Consider the following 7684-nt stretch of genomic DNA (forward strand, 5'->3'; position numbering starts at 1 on the left):
TTTTTTTCACAAGTGATAACTGCAATCCAGTAGCAGCTCAACCATTCCAGGGGGCATGTGTAGCATATTGGGGCTATATATTAAAGATCAGTAACTCTACATGCTCTAAAACAAAGGCTTTACATTTTATCTCACAAATGAAGACCAGTAAATTGTGAAAGAGTTGTGCACGTATTAATAGCCCCTGATCCACACTGTCACTTCTTAGTTTTCTAGGGGGACACCAAATATCTGTCTTTTCCTGCCTATCCACCGTCACCCAGACTTATTCATTCAAGATAAGACTGCTATTCTGAATGGAGCTGTCGGGTCAAACGCTGGAAACTTTTCCACTTCTGGCCCAGGAATGCGGTACCATCGAAAGAGAGTGAGTGAGCATTGCTTGGAAAAGAACAGAGAAATTTGTGCAAAACTTTCAGCTGCCATCCTGTGACTGGCAGAAAAAGTCATCTCTCGATTTTTCAATGAACAGGGTTGCAGATTGTGATAGATGAGGCTGGTTTGTGTCATGTCTGGTGTCAGAAGCCTTTATTTTCAGTGCTGGTATGCTGTGCAGGTGACCTTACAGTGAGAGCCCTTTCAGCTGAGGGCACAGCAGACAGCCACTGGTGAGTTTGAGGTGTTCAGGGCACAAGTGTGGCCTTTGCATTCTATATTCCTATGGCTATTCCAGCCCAGGTCTCTCTATCTTTGCTCTGCTGACTGATACAAGGCCCAGAAAATATTCTGTATACCACAAGGACCGTTCCCAATTATGCATCTCTTGGAGCACTTCCATTGAAGGAGAACCTCTTCCAGAGATACTGATCCACTGCTGATTGGTGAGAGAATGATTTACCAAGTGAAGGTTGGTGTGGCTCCTCCATTCCTCTGTGCATGGCTGTTCCTAAAGCCTGCCCCTGTCTCAGGGACACGTGCTCAGTCATGTGCATTGCTTTGGCAGAACACACAGCCAGATATCAAACTAATTTCCTCAGTGCAAGCAAAGTTCCCTTCAGAACCTGAAATTTTGGATCTTTTCCTTGCCTAAATTTTATTTAGCATCTAAGTGAGACGCAGATAACAAGCTGGCAGGATGGAGCTAAAATGACCTTTCTTCCAATGAGTAACAACTGCGTGTGAAGGGAAACAACTGCATGCAAAGGTTTTCCATGGGAACCTGAGTCACAGCCCACTCAAGAAAACAAGAAAATGCTTTACCAGGTTTACACCATGTGTGCAGTGTATTTTGATGTGTCTTGTGATCAGACCTGAGTGGCAGCTGAAGTCACCACGGCACTGGAGCCCTGCCGTGGGTGATGCTCTCAGGGTTTGCTGCTGAGCTGGACAAACCCCCTGCAGGCAGCCTCAGCCTGGCTGAGAAATTTGGTTACGCCAGATGAAAATTTGGCTGGGCCCTGGCTATAATATTTGGGAATTTCAGCTTCAGATTCAGAATACATCTTAGCAAAAAGAGCCCCTTTATCCTGTGAGAAGACAGGACCTAGCAGACCATGCTGCTAATGCCTGTCCTGTACCTCTAGCAGAGAGTGCTGCTCCCTCACTCTGCTGAGATAAGGTGGGGAGGTAAATATCTGCTCACAGGTATTTTAAAGCTACTTTGGCAAAGCAGAAAGACAAATCCTTTTGCTCTGTATTTGCACAGAACCGAACACAGCAGAGTCCTGGTGCCTTACTGGAGCTGCCAGGGACTTCTACAGCACAAATAACAAGTACATAATGCATCTGCTACAGAGCTCACAAACCTTTCATGTTATTTATGTACTAATCTGAACAGTGTGGGCCAGATTTTGATCTTAGTTATGCTGGAGTAAATGAGATATGGGTTTGGCCTCACATCCATAAGATCTATAGTCAATCAGTGTTTCTAATGTGCTCATCATGGAAATATCTTGGCATTGTGTGGCTGGCCCACTTCAGTGTGACTAGAATAGCAAAGCATTATATTAAGCAAACAGAACAGTTTGATTTATAGATTTGTGGTAAGAATAGTTCAGTTTTCCAGGGTGTTCAATTTAATTAACATTCTCCAGGGAAAAAACTGCTATTGTTTCCCTAACCACACGCCTTCCAATACAAAATAAACTCTTGCTGGTGTGTATGTGCTGCTTAATTATCCTAAATGGTTCCTTTTGAAAGTTGTCTATTGACCTGCTTCTACACTTCACAAGTGGAGCATATCCTATTCACTCAAGAGTGTGTCTACCTGCACTTAGCAAGAAAGAGATACCAGATGAATTTTAACACTGCTAAAATGACAAAACAACCTGCTGCATGCACGTTCCCCGGTGTTTTACAGTGTTTTGCAACTCCCCTTATTCACTTGTGTGTGAATAAGGCTGCAAGGGTGGTTTATAAAGTAAATTATAGTAACAATTTTTATTAGCAATAATATCTGTGGGTCCTAAGTCCAGCCACTGTTTGATGGTTGGGGATCAATCCACAGCAAGGAGCTCTGTTTGGATGCTACTGGAGCACAAAGCAGGAGAGCAGACGACAGTTTATCTGTTTGACCCACTAGGGATCAAATCCTGCTGATTTGTGTTGATATTCACCTTCAGGTACTCCATGGTTTTGATCTGCTTGTTTTCAGAGGGGTGAGCTACAGGAAAAGCAGATCCTGGGCTCAGGTCATCCCTGGCTGCCAAGGCTGTGTAAATTACACTGCCTTTTGCACCAACACAGTGCCTGACCTGCTGCCTTCATCTTTCAGACTCTCTCGCAGTTTTTCAGGAGTGCCCAGATTCAGAAGAAGATGGTGGAGCAATCCTGACTCCACTTTTTCCCCAACATTTAAGTGGAAACAGAGCTGGGCCCAGTGAGTGCTGCAGTGTGGGATGACAGGAGGGCGAGATTTCGTGGAGTTGAGTCAGTAGTGAGAGCTGGCTGTAGCCGGCTCTGACTGAACACAATAAACAATTCCACTTGCAACATGCTGTACTATTTAAGGGCTCAGAGATGCCAGTGGGAGTTTTGCCTGAATAGCAGGCGAATAACAGGTCCTTACTCTCTATCATGTCTCATGAAATATCACAGCCCCATGTGTGCTGCAGAGGCAGATAAGGGAGTGGTGGAGATAAGAGGGAGCTGGGGAGGGCCAGGAGGAGCAGAAGGGCTGTGCCACTGCCTCCCCACTTCTGGAGAGAGCCTCCCTCCAGCTGGGGAGCTCCCTCCGTGCTGGGGCTGTCTGGAAGATGCTGTAAGGATGGCCAGGGAAACTGCACAGCCAGGCCCTGGAAACTATGGATTAACTCTGCAAAGTGAATGACATGATTGCAACGATTCCCTCAACATTTAGCATCTATTCATCTCTGCCACAGTGTCTCCGTTAGTTCTGCTTCCCAATGACTCCTTCTTTCTAAAAAAGAAACCTAAATTTTAGGGAAAGGGTAGAAATATTTTTTCTGCTGTGCAATGTGCAAGCAATTTATTGAATAGTCTCAGAAATTCTACTATGTTGCTTTCTTCCTGCGGTACTGATGATTCAAACATAAAGCAGCAGGTTAAAATATATTCATAAAAGACTAAAAAAATGAAACTTGTCAAAACAAGCAGCAGATTTCTCCCTAATATTATGGTATACAATTTTTATAAATGTGGAGGCAGCTTTTCTAAGAAGCGTATTTTAAACTCATCTAAATTATATTAAGAGTCAAGGCCCAATTTGGTAACAAGCTGTGAGACATCAAGGGTTCTTTTAATGAAGAATTCACGCTGGAAAAATGTATGTCACAAGACATATGACTGGATGCCTCCATGCTTACTAACCCTTTGCTCCCCATGTACTGATGTACACTGAAGTGTAAATCCAGAAAAGGGGGTTCAGATGAAGTCCTTGACTCCAAATGGCCATTTGGGTCTCTCCATGAGCACACAGCACTGCAAAACAAAGCGGCATCAGCAAAGATGCCTGAGGTTTGATTTGAATTTTGCTCTAGTTGAGTGATACTATTTATACCCTGGGCTAATCAGAACCAGGGCTGTTTCATCATTCTAAATGTCAGGAAAAATATATCATGTGCATCAAGGGAGAAATCTTGGCCCCACTGAAGTCAATGGCAAAACTCCCATTGATTTCACTGGGGCCAGGATTTCACCCTGAATAAAAACTCATGTTTCATACACAGCTTAAATGGCAATGGGTTTATCTGTGAGGGGTTTTAAAAACTGTTTTGGAGAAAATTTCATTACTGAAATGCAATTAGGCATTTATTTAGCCTTTACAGAGCAATCAATGTTTTCATGAGCACTGTAAAGGAATTTAAGAAGAGAAACTCAAGGCTGAAGTTGTATGATATGCAATTGGGCAATTGTTAGAACACATAATTGAGTGTGATTCAATGTCTCCAAACACAGTTTCACTAATAAGCTCCTGGGTTTGCGTCTGGATGATCCAAATGTGAATATTTTTTCCTGCTGGGTGACGTAATAGCTCACCAGGACACCAGTGCAGCGGATGTAACATATTTGATTTGATGAGCCTGTTGGACACCAGAAAGCTTGCAGTTGTCTCTCTGACTTGCTCTCACACTAATGAAACACAGCCCTGTGGCCTCTGAAGCCCTGCTGGGCTTGAGCAGCTGTCTTTGGTACTGTCCCCAGCACAGGAGGTGGACAGAGGGTCACTGTGGGTTTGAACATCGTTGGAAAAGTTTGGTGAAGACCTCAGCTCCAGCCTTATTTTAAATCAAAAGAGTCTTGTCTTTCCTTGCTGGCATGGTAAATGAGCAAAGTGTTGGGGTTTGTAAGGTTCTGTGTTTGCTGAGACAATTCACAAGAAGGAAAATAGCCTTGTTTTCACTGCCTAATTAGTTCACGGCGCATATTTCTTCAGCTGTGTACTTAATACTTTGAAAAGTATCATGGGATCAAGAAAACAGCTTTGCATTTCAGTCAAAAAAGGAGCCAGTGGAAAAAAAAACCCATACATGAGCAAAATTCAGTGATTGGACACCACATCCTCACTTAAAAGCGCTTTCAAAAGATATGTTGTACTCAATGAATCTCACTTCTTCTAACCAAAGCCATAAATCTGATGTACAAAATGTTCCCTTATTTTGACTGGATCTATTTGAACTGATTAATTTTTCACAATTTTCTCTGAAAACCACACTGTGGCATCGCTTCAGCACCAACTGCCCATCTTGCACAGACACCATTGGTTCCTGAAATTCTTGGGTTTCCTGTGAGTTTAGAATGGGTCTTTTCCAAGTATTCACTTTGTCTGATCTTGTTAAAATTATTTGAATGAGCAAAATTATGCCTTTGATGCTATGTTGTGAAAACATGTAATCTATTTTGTTTTCAGCTTTCCTTTGACTGGTGCAAGAAACAAAGCCTGGGAAAATAGGCAAATCATGACTTATGGGTGAGTGGCTGGTCACATTTGGAGCTAATTTCTTTTCCAAACATTTATACTTCCTAAGAAACAGTTTCTCCAAAAGAATAACTCCTGGAAGAGGCTAAAGTAGTGGTCAGAAAAGAGGAAAACATGACGTTTGATGTAGTCACCTCGGTTAAGGTCCTGTTCAATTAGGTTTAACAAGACAGGGTTAGAGAATCATCCTAAAATACACTGGGGAGAAGAAAATATTAAGGAACAAAGAAACCTCTGGCCTCAAAGGACAAGAGAAAATAATTTCAAACCATCTTGACGAATCAGTATAACCACAGCTTGATGGAGAGACAAAAATGGGACGACTCTGGCTCTGAGGATTGATGCTGAGATTAAAAAAGCAAACAGAAAAATAAATCCTTTCACTTCTAGACCACTGACTTGAATTCATAAACCAGTTAGTCATCATCATCTGATAGTTACTGAACATGTCCTTTCTGGAACAAACTGGTGGTCTCAACAGGAGCTCTAGGAGGCATATGACAATACTCAAAGCAGACAATTTCCTACTTGGCATTATTGCTGGCCATCTCCATAGAAAGGCCAAAGGAGCAAGCAATTAATAATGGGGAAAATACCAACAATGGTTTATTACTATTATTATTACTACTAGTAGTGCTATTATTACTGTTATTAATTCACAAGAGGAAATTATACAGTTGTCTGAGTATGGCAGTAATTATGCAGTTGAATGGGATTACTGCAAAGCAGGCCTGAGATGAGGGATACAAGCTGTGGTCGGATTAGGAAAGCATCTGTGGCTGCACTGACTTGGCGAGGGACAGAACCAAGGCTGCCACTGCCTGAGACCCAAAAGCAGCAGCTCTTATTCTATTATTGCATGAACTGGGTCCTGCTTGTGCAGGCAGGGGCTGCAGCAGCTCCCACCCTGCCTGGAGATGCCCTGTGGTGGGGAGGACCAGTGGCACAGGCTCACCCATGGGTTCTGTCCTTTCTTCTGGCTGGCCCCCAGCAGTTCAAATCCCTTCTGAGTGAAGATTCCTCCAGAGGATCGTTCACCACCCGGGAAATTGCTGCCAGGCAAAAGCAGGAGCTGCACTGAGGCTGAGCAAACACCCAGCAGTGTGCAGGGCCACAGCATCCTGTCCTGGCCCTGGCTGAAAACACAGCATCCCCTAAGAGCTGCTTCCCCCAGGCCTGCCTTTGCTCTCCTGTCTTCTCTGGATGATCACAATGAAACAGTCACAAAGTGCATCATTGCACTCGTGATCACTTCACCAATATTAGAAAAGAGGATCATCACCCAGGCTGTTCTAAGGGTTAGAACATAACACTTCATCATTGCTATGTTGGCCTTAAGGTGGTAATTTAAGTGGGTTTTTATTCTATGCTGATTTATGGTGGCTAAACTAATGTAATAAAACTTCCCAGACCCTTTTCATGGGCATTATTGATAAAAACACTCAGTAAAAGAAATGTGTAAATCCATCTTTGTGAGCTTTAATACTTGTTGGTGGCATCTGTTTTTCATTTAACAAGATGACTGAAAATGAATGTAACTACAAAAAACTCAAGCAGCCAAATGTGTACATATTATTGTGTAAAACTGCAGTTTCACCACTCACTGATAATCAGCCCTGATTTATTTGAACAGACCTTGGGGTTCTGACTTTACTTCTCACCCAGGGCTTCAATTCAGCAGCAGTTTTCCTTAGGCAGGGTCTTCCAGGTCTGACCCAGACGTATCCATTTGCAACAACATCCACTGGAGAGGGTTTTGTACATGGTAACAGCAGAATCAGAAGAATTGAAGTTTCCATTCAGTCACAATCTTCTGTGCCTTGGCATACCCGTAGAGCATTTACTAAGTGAGTATGAACATCTTTTGTGCTATCTTATGACAAAATGGCCTGTTTATGGAATGACACCATTTCTGGATATGGAAAAGTTACCTTTTATCAGATATCATGTGTAACGATCACACAAGAGATTAGAAAATGGAGATATGTGGAAAGAAAGGAGTGTGCAGTGGATTATTCAGCACCACAGAAATACAAGGTGCAGGAAAAGAGGAGAGTCTCTGGAGACTGACTGGGTTGTTAACATTGATAAGAACAACTGGGATGTGCTGCTGGAGCTGGACTGGTGTTTGTGGTCAGGAAGGGCTTTCAGGGGATGCTGCACTTCTCATGTACCAGTGAATTTGTCACCAGCACACAAACAGGCCAGAACAATTATAAATTAAATAATCTTTCTCTGTGCATGGTGACAGAATCCTTGCAGGTTGATAAAGAGCAAATCCAGCTGGTTATCTCCCCACATACAGAG

General features: G+C 42.9%; 1 long non-coding RNA gene across 1 annotated transcript; it reads left to right on the forward strand.

Annotated features, from left to right (window-relative positions):
* The first annotated feature begins 208 nt into the window (after nucleotides 1–208).
* On the forward strand, nucleotides 209–6844 carry LOC148223051 (uncharacterized). The gene is made up of 2 exons (XR_015805201.1): nucleotides 209–367; nucleotides 5309–6844. It is a non-coding gene; the product is annotated as an uncharacterized LOC148223051 (long non-coding RNA).
* Nucleotides 6845–7684: the final 840 nt, after the last annotated feature.

Source organism: Sturnus vulgaris, chromosome 8 (genome assembly GCF_052056855.1).
Source record: "Sturnus vulgaris isolate bStuVul1 chromosome 8, bStuVul1.hap1, whole genome shotgun sequence".
NCBI classification, from domain to species: domain Eukaryota; kingdom Metazoa; phylum Chordata; class Aves; order Passeriformes; family Sturnidae; genus Sturnus; species Sturnus vulgaris.